The 10,166-nt window shown below is 35.2% G+C and overlaps 1 pseudogene; it reads left to right on the top strand.

Annotated features, from left to right (window-relative positions):
- The first annotated feature begins 682 nt into the window (after positions 1-682).
- On the top strand, positions 683-8,615 carry LOC128125914 (uncharacterized; annotated as a pseudogene).
- The last annotated feature ends 1,551 nt before the right edge of the window (positions 8,616-10,166 follow it).

Here is a 10,166-nt window from a genome sequence, read left to right as displayed (position 1 = left end):
GATACATTTTTAGTTCAAAAAATGGTGTACCGTAAGGTGAAATAGTATTAGGATAATTATTTACACTATTTTTATGTAATAAGTTAGTGTCGGCCCGTGATATTTAAAGACACTCAAATCTATAAATTTGCTAGAACAAACGTACATGATAGAGATAGAAATATAATTACAAGATAACTAACAAGTAGGAATCAAATTTTCAAATATTGAAAACTGAATAGTAAACCGCACCATCTCAACGGCACGTGTCAACCCGCAATCAAGCCTATGTGCGTGGAATGTTAACTGCGGAATACTAGCGAAAGGACTCTTAATGTCAGTATTTCTATATTTGTACCAAATGTATATGTACAGCTTGATATATAGTACATTTACTTTGATGCAAGAACCAAAGGCCAGGTTAAAACGTAATATGATAAGGTCATGGTTAATTATGTGGAATGATGAGTAATGTTACGTACTAATTAAGCAATATGGAGTATCAATTATATTAACATGATTTTACCTGCATGTTTAATATACAAGAGAAATATGCGGTTAGATTGGTAAAATTTTGAAACTATTATTTTTACAGAATCAATGGAAAATATTTTCCCCAAATAAAATAATAGTCGCTGTAATTTTAGATATACTTTATAAAGCAACAAGGAGACAAAATTACACACAACATGCAGCTAGCATAATGGACAACAATGTAGTATGTCCGTGCACTAAAAATTACTTGGTTTTCTTAAATGGGAAAGTGAATATCCAAAGGATGTTTTATTGGCGTAGAACAACATTCAGTTGAAAAAAAAAAAAAAATACAACAGAGTTGACTATTATCTTGTCTCTTTGTTAAGCAAAAGGCTATATTAGCATAACCCATTTGTCTTGCTACTCATCCAAGAGCATTGTAAACGGTAACTAGCAACATCTAAAAGGCAATGAAGAATTTCGTTTTTTTCTGTTCTTGGTTCTCCTGGCAACAACTTCATTGGAGATCAATGCTCAAACATGCAAACCAAGTGGTGGTATCCGGGGAAGAAAACCGCATCCAGGAGAATGCAACCGTGAGAACAACTCGGATTGTTGTGTCCAAGGTAAGTTTTACACCACGTATACATGCTCGCCTCCAGTGACAGGCGATACTTAAGCAACACTGACAATAAACAGTTTCCAAAAGGGAGGTGATGGTGGTGGTCCGTCGGAGTGTGACAACCAATACCACTCTGATGACACACCAGTTGTGGCGCTGTCAAGTGGATGGTACAAGGGAGGGGATAGGTGCCACAAGTGTATTACCATCAATGGAAATGGGATGAGTGTAAAGGCAATGGTTGTGGATGAGTGTGACTCTACAATGGGGTGCGATGATGATCATGACTATCAACCACCTTGCCCTAATAATAGTGTTGATGCTTCCAAAGCAGTGTGGAAGGCCTTAGGGGTATCCGAGGATAACTGGGGAGATTTGGATATTACCTGGACAGAGTGATGTTAATCTAGCTCTCCTTTTAAAACATCAAATACTATTTCTGTTTCTGTTATTTGTGGATATTGTAATCTGTAAAATTATTGCTGTAACTATATATACTAATGACTAGAGGTTCACACCAAACTTATCAACACCACTATCCATTCAAACCCATATAGAGATATATTACGTTATACACATATTAACATACCTTTAGATGTATATGGATTCAAAAAACAACTGATATGACACACAAAGACACACAAAACCCATTCAGTGGTATAATCTTTCATGATAAAATCAATTCCACTACTAAATTTTAGACTAGTTTTTCCTACTCATATGAAGCAGCCCTACAAATAGACTTTACCACAAACAGAATAAAAAAAATTATGTATTTTCACATTCTAATTCACTTTATGCAATCAGACAACACCCCGCACCATAATCACAGGCAAACCGAACCTTTAACAGACTCTACCTGTTAATTATCAAAACAAAACCACAATAGCAGTAAAATTATCACCCATATGAAGTCGCAACACCGACAGCTTCTTGATTTGATACCACATCCCAAATCCCATCACATCCGATTATCATAAACTCATCATCTTCGCTCAACACCATTTGTCTCACTTCTTGTTTTTTAAGAAGGGATGATTTTCTAACCGATTGGTAACTTCATATGCCAGCCTCCTAGGGCCTGCATGACCGCCAGCTCACAGTTGAGATGCCCATCTTCAGTATACACACCTGATTCTTCCACTCTCTTCTTCTCATCTAAATAACAAGACGTATTTTCTTGTGAAAATGGAATTGAGATTCCATTCCGACACAAGACCGCATAAGATTGATGGAGACAAAACGAAAGCTAGTCGACCATGCTTAAGAAGACTCTCAGTCATGGTTTTCCGGTAAGGGTCTTTCTCCTCTTAGAATATCACGATTGATTCATGCTTGTTTTACAAAAACAGTATTTCATGTTCTCTTTGTTGTTCTCGCAAGAGATTCTCTGGAGAGCATCAGTAATGATTGATGCTTTTCTAATTAAAGCAATTTGTAATTCCACTTTCTTACTGAGCAGAGAGTGAGCGATACTCCTATCTCTTGGAAAGAGGTGCTAAACGCGATTTCTCTTTAATCAAAAGCTTGTGAAAGTTGTTTTCTAAGGGTTTTAAATCTCAAAAACCGGCGTTAATGATTTAAAATTTATGTAAGAAAACAGTTAATGCGGTTGTCCCATTGTAATTGATGACACTACTTTTGTTAGTGAGGGTTTGGTTAGCTAGTAGAAAGGCTTTGTAATGGGAATGTTTTACATCCTTTAAAAATGATAAACTTTTGTACGATGATTGTGGGAGCTCGTAATCTTGAAAGAATAATTTCATGGCATGATTTTTCAAGTATGATGTTGTTACGGAACCGTAATGGCCAGCAAAAATGGCATAGAAGAAAAATGGAACTTTGAGTGGTCATTTTGACATACGATGTGTTCATCTTAGTTTGCTTTGCGTGAGGGTTCCGATGTCTATGTGAAACTTCTCAGTCTCATGTTTGGGTTGAATTTTGTCGCGCGCACGATGTGTTCATCCTAGTTTGGAGTGGTCATTTTGACATACGATGTGTTCATCTTAGTTTGCCTTGCGTGAGGGTTCCGATGTCTATGTGAAACTTCTCGGTCTCATGTTTGTGTTGAATTTTGTCGTGCGCACGGGGTGGGGGTTGGGGGTGGTAAGGTTTTGAGACTATCTAGACAAATTACAACGTACTAAAAGCTGAATATGTATGCATTAGTCCACGAGATAGATTCAAATCAAGCAAGATTTACTTTATATATCACGTCTAGTAAGATAAACAAGATAGTAGGTCTGCAACTGAAACAACCAAACTAGCATGTGTAAACTCATTTCAAAGATATTAATCTGTAAAGGTATTGATGTAACTATATATACTAATGACTAGAGGTTCACACCAAACTTATCAGCACCAATCCATTCAAACCATTATATACATATGCTATGTTATACAGATATTAACGTACCAATAGATGTATATGTATTCAAACAACAACGGATATGACACACACAGAGACAAAAAAACCATTCAGTTTTATATTCTTTCATGGTAGAATTAATTCCACTACAAAATTATAGACTACTTTTTCCAACTCATATGAAGCAGCCTTATAAATAGACTTTACCACGAACACAATAATATATATATATATATATATATATATATATATATATATATATATATATATATATATATCTGTGTGTGTGTGTGTGTGTGTATTTTCACATTCTAATTCCCTTTATGCAATCAGACAACACCTTGCACCATAATCACGGGCGACACGAACCCATAAAAGTCTCGCCGTGATTATTATCAAAACAAAACCAGAATAGCAGTAAAATTATCACCCATAGGTATTCGCAACACCGACAACTTCTTGATTTGATACCACATGCCAAATCCCAACACATCCGATAATCATAAAGTCATCATCTTCGCTGAACACCATTTGTGTCACTTCTTTTTTTCTAAGAAGGGATGATTTTCTAACCGATTGGTAACTTCATATGCCAGCCTCCTAGGGCCCACATGACCGCTAGCTCACAGTTGAGATGCCCATCTTCAGTATACGCACCTAATTCTTCCACTCTCTTCTTCTCATCTAAATAACATGGCATATCTTCTTCTGACAATGGAATTGCGATTCCATTTCGACACAAGACAGTACTAGATTGATGGAGACAAAACGAAATCTAGTCGACCATGCTTAAGAAGACTCACAGTCATGGTTTTCCGGTAAGCGTATGATTCTCCTCGTAGAATATCACGATTAATTCATGCTTGTTTTACAAAAACAGTATTTCTTGTTTTCTTTGTTGTTCTCCCAAGAGATTCTCAAGAGAACATCACTAATGATCTATACTTTTCTAATTAAAGGAATATGTGTTTCCACTTTCTTATTGAGCAAAGAGTGAGCGATACTCCTACCTCTTGGAAAGAGGTGCTAAAAGGCCTTTTCTATTTACTCTAAAGCTTGTGAAAGTTGTCTTTTAAGGGTTTATAATCTCGAAAACCGGCATTAACGATTTACAATGGATGTACGAAAATTGAAACAATTAATGCGGTTGTCCCATAGTAATTGATGATGCTACTTTAGTTAGTGAGGGTTTGGTAAGCTAGCAGAAAGGCTTTGCAATGGGAAGGGCTGCATCCTTTAAAAATGATTAAATTATACAAAATGATTGTGGGAGCTCATAATATTGAAAGAATAATTTCAATGCGTGATTTTTGAAGTATGATCTTTTTACAAAGCCGCAATGACCGTAAAAAATGGCAAAGAAGGAAAATGGAACTTGCAGTGGTCATTTTGACATATAAAGGGATGATTTTCTAACCGATTGGTAACTCCATATGCCAGCCTCCTAGGGTCGGTATGACTGCCTGCGCTCACAGTTGAGACCCCAATCTTCAGTATACTCACCTAATTGTTCCACTCTCTTCTTTTCATCTAAATAACATGGCATATCTTCTTGTGAAAATGAAATTGCGATTCAATCCCGACACAAGACTGCACTAGATTTATGGAGACAAAAACGAAAGCTAGTCGACCCTGCTTAAGAAGTCTCTCAGTCATGATTTTCCGGTAAGCGTGTGATTCTCGTCGTGGAATATCACGATTGATTCATGCTTGTTTTACAAAAATAGTATTCCATGATTTCTATGTTGTTCTCACAGGAGATTCTCGGGAGAGCATCACTAATGATCGATGCTTTTCTAATTAAAGCAATATGTGTTTAAACTTCCTTATTGAGCAAAGAATGAGTGATACTCCTATCTCTTGGAAAGAGGTGCTAAAGGGGTCTTTCTCTTTATTATAAAGCTTGTGAAAGTTATATTCTAAGGGTTTCAAATCTCAAAACTGACATTAACGATTTACAGTTGATGTACAAGGATGAAAACAGTTAATATGACTGTCCTATAGTAATTGATAATGTTGCTTTAGTCAGTGAGGGTTTGGTCGGCTAGTAGAAAGGCTTTGCAATGGGAGGGTTTACTTCCTTTAAAAATGGTTAAATTATGCATAATGATTATAATCTTGAAAGAATAATTTCATGGCATGATTTTTTCAAGTATGATGCTGTTACGGAGTCGCAATGGCTGTCAAAAAGGGCATAGAACGAAAATGGAACTTTGAGTGGTCATTTTGACATATGATGCGTTCATCTTAGTTCGCTTTTCATTAGGCTTCCCATGTCTTTGTGAGACTTCTTGATCTTTTGTTTGGGTTGAATCATTCTCCGTGGGGGGAGTATGGTTTTGAGACGGTGTATACAGCCTACACTGTATAAAAGAGTGAATAAGTATGCATTCGTCTACGAGATACATGCAAATCACGCAAGATTGACTCTATATATCATGTCTAGTAGGCTAAACAAGATAGTAGGTATGCAACTGAAACAACCAAACTAGCATGTGTAAACTCATTTCAGAGATATCAATTGTGTTTGTAAAAATAATTAACCAAGGGAGATCCCAAGATTTCTAGTGGTTTCACAGTGTTGAGGCTCAATTAAACAAAATTATCTAACATTCAACTGTAATGTATCAAATGCTCTCCACAACAAGCCTTCCATCATGAAACCATAAAGATTAAAATACATATTTTAACAATTATACATATGATCTCTATAACCTAAATTAATTGTTCTATCGTCTAATTATATAAACTTCCAATCCAATTTAAAATAGAAAACTTGTTTGCCTATTTTTAATGAATTACCCTTAAGTTCATTTTGCTTTATAGAAAATAACATGAAAGTGTTCTTCACCCTCAAACAGCAGCCTACAACTTAAATCCAGTAAAAACTACTACTAAAATACTCATCCAAAGAGAGAAGAGCCACGACCATATTCAATCAAATATTGTTTATTCTTATGAATTAATCAAAAATAATAACGGAACTTGACGTATTGTAGGGTATTAAAAAAAATTCACACATAGATAGTTGGGAATTGATAATGAAATTTAAACATAATCAGTTTAACGAAATTTGAATAAATTGAGAATCACACCGGAACATAAAGTCCTGAAAAGTATTCCTAAATTTCAGACAAGATAGTTGGGATATTAATTTTCATTTTTGATAAAAACAAATGGCTTTCAAGTCAGTATTTTATGATTCAATTTAGGGGTCTGTATCATATTAAATATAATTGAAAATAAGTTAGAATTTATTGTGGGAGCGTAAATCAGCGAAAGTATGTATATATAAGTTAACGCTTTTGAGTGTATCATGCATATATAGTTAACGGTCTCATGTGTGTATTAAATAACCATGCCAAATAAACATGTATTCAAATTTTAGTAGATTATATTAATTGGTTTGGTCAAAATTTCTATTTTTGTAATCTGTTCATATTTATTATGTTTTTTATTCTTTTGCACCTAGACTATCTTTCTGATATTCTATTATACCACAATACGGTTCCTACCCGACATTAAAATAGTATATTGTGCTTACAGATTATTTTGTATTTTTCTAATTCTTATAAAATATTTTATTTAGATTATATAACCAAAAATTGTAAATAGATATATTGAAAGCTAATAACTCATAGGATATTTTTGACAATCCATATAAATCTAAAAAAGGGAACTTACTATGGGATACATTTTTAGTTCAAAAAATGGTGTACCGTAAGGTGAAATAGTATTAGGATAATTATTTACACTATTTTTATGTAATAAGTTAGTGTCGGCCCGTGATATTTAAAGACACTCAAATCTATAAATTTGCTAGAACAAACGTACATGATAGAGATAGAAATATAATTACAAGATAACTAACAAGTAGGAATCAAATTTTCAAATATTGAAAACTGAATAGTAAACCGCACCATCTCAACGGCACGTGTCAACCCGCAATCAAGCCTATGTGCGTGGAATGTTAACTGCGGAATACTAGCGAAAGGACTCTTAATGTCAGTATTTCTATATTTGTACCAAATGTATATGTACAGCTTGATATATAGTACATTTACTTTGATGCAAGAACCAAAGGCCAGGTTAAAACGTAATATGATAAGGTCATGGTTAATTATGTGGAATGATGAGTAATGTTACGTACTAATTAAGCAATATGGAGTATCAATTATATTAACATGATTTTACCTGCATGTTTAATATACAAGAGAAATATGCGGTTAGATTGGTAAAATTTTGAAACTATTATTTTTACAGAATCAATGGAAAATATTTTCCCCAAATAAAATAATAGTCGCTGTAATTTTAGATATACTTTATAAAGCAACAAGGAGACAAAATTACACACAACATGCAGCTAGCATAATGGACAACAATGTAGTATGTCCGTGCACTAAAAATTACTTGGTTTTCTTAAATGGGAAAGTGAATATCCAAAGGATGTTTTATTGGCGTAGAACAACATTCAGTTGAAAAAAAAAAAAAAATACAACAGAGTTGACTATTATCTTGTCTCTTTGTTAAGCAAAAGGCTATATTAGCATAACCCATTTGTCTTGCTACTCATCCAAGAGCATTGTAAACGGTAACTAGCAACATCTAAAAGGCAATGAAGAATTTCGTTTTTTTCTGTTCTTGGTTCTCCTGGCAACAACTTCATTGGAGATCAATGCTCAAACATGCAAACCAAGTGGTGGTATCCGGGGAAGAAAACCGCATCCAGGAGAATGCAACCGTGAGAACAACTCGGATTGTTGTGTCCAAGGTAAGTTTTACACCACGTATACATGCTCGCCTCCAGTGACAGGCGATACTTAAGCAACACTGACAATAAACAGTTTCCAAAAGGGAGGTGATGGTGGTGGTCCGTCGGAGTGTGACAACCAATACCACTCTGATGACACACCAGTTGTGGCGCTGTCAAGTGGATGGTACAAGGGAGGGGATAGGTGCCACAAGTGTATTACCATCAATGGAAATGGGATGAGTGTAAAGGCAATGGTTGTGGATGAGTGTGACTCTACAATGGGGTGCGATGATGATCATGACTATCAACCACCTTGCCCTAATAATAGTGTTGATGCTTCCAAAGCAGTGTGGAAGGCCTTAGGGGTATCCGAGGATAACTGGGGAGATTTGGATATTACCTGGACAGAGTGATGTTAATCTAGCTCTCCTTTTAAAACATCAAATACTATTTCTGTTTCTGTTATTTGTGGATATTGTAATCTGTAAAATTATTGCTGTAACTATATATACTAATGACTAGAGGTTCACACCAAACTTATCAACACCACTATCCATTCAAACCCATATAGAGATATATTACGTTATACACATATTAACATACCTTTAGATGTATATGGATTCAAAAAACAACTGATATGACACACAAAGACACACAAAACCCATTCAGTGGTATAATCTTTCATGATAAAATCAATTCCACTACTAAATTTTAGACTAGTTTTTCCTACTCATATGAAGCAGCCCTACAAATAGACTTTACCACAAACAGAATAAAAAAAATTATGTATTTTCACATTCTAATTCACTTTATGCAATCAGACAACACCCCGCACCATAATCACAGGCAAACCGAACCTTTAACAGACTCTACCTGTTAATTATCAAAACAAAACCACAATAGCAGTAAAATTATCACCCATATGAAGTCGCAACACCGACAGCTTCTTGATTTGATACCACATCCCAAATCCCATCACATCCGATTATCATAAACTCATCATCTTCGCTCAACACCATTTGTCTCACTTCTTGTTTTTTAAGAAGGGATGATTTTCTAACCGATTGGTAACTTCATATGCCAGCCTCCTAGGGCCTGCATGACCGCCAGCTCACAGTTGAGATGCCCATCTTCAGTATACACACCTGATTCTTCCACTCTCTTCTTCTCATCTAAATAACAAGACGTATTTTCTTGTGAAAATGGAATTGAGATTCCATTCCGACACAAGACCGCATAAGATTGATGGAGACAAAACGAAAGCTAGTCGACCATGCTTAAGAAGACTCTCAGTCATGGTTTTCCGGTAAGGGTCTTTCTCCTCTTAGAATATCACGATTGATTCATGCTTGTTTTACAAAAACAGTATTTCATGTTCTCTTTGTTGTTCTCGCAAGAGATTCTCTGGAGAGCATCAGTAATGATTGATGCTTTTCTAATTAAAGCAATTTGTAATTCCACTTTCTTACTGAGCAGAGAGTGAGCGATACTCCTATCTCTTGGAAAGAGGTGCTAAACGCGATTTCTCTTTAATCAAAAGCTTGTGAAAGTTGTTTTCTAAGGGTTTTAAATCTCAAAAACCGGCGTTAATGATTTAAAATTTATGTAAGAAAACAGTTAATGCGGTTGTCCCATTGTAATTGATGACACTACTTTTGTTAGTGAGGGTTTGGTTAGCTAGTAGAAAGGCTTTGTAATGGGAATGTTTTACATCCTTTAAAAATGATAAACTTTTGTACGATGATTGTGGGAGCTCGTAATCTTGAAAGAATAATTTCATGGCATGATTTTTCAAGTATGATGTTGTTACGGAACCGTAATGGCCAGCAAAAATGGCATAGAAGAAAAATGGAACTTTGAGTGGTCATTTTGACATACGATGTGTTCATCTTAGTTTGCTTTGCGTGAGGGTTCCGATGTCTATGTGAAACTTCTCAGTCTCATGTTTGGGTTGAATTTTGTCG

The sequence above is a fragment of the Lactuca sativa genome, unplaced genomic scaffold, assembly GCF_002870075.4.
Source record: "Lactuca sativa cultivar Salinas unplaced genomic scaffold, Lsat_Salinas_v11 Lsat_1_v11_unplaced_32, whole genome shotgun sequence".
NCBI lineage: Eukaryota > Viridiplantae > Streptophyta > Magnoliopsida > Asterales > Asteraceae > Lactuca > Lactuca sativa.
Note: the sequence above shows the minus strand (reverse complement) of the source record. Positions and strands in the feature narration are given on the sequence as shown.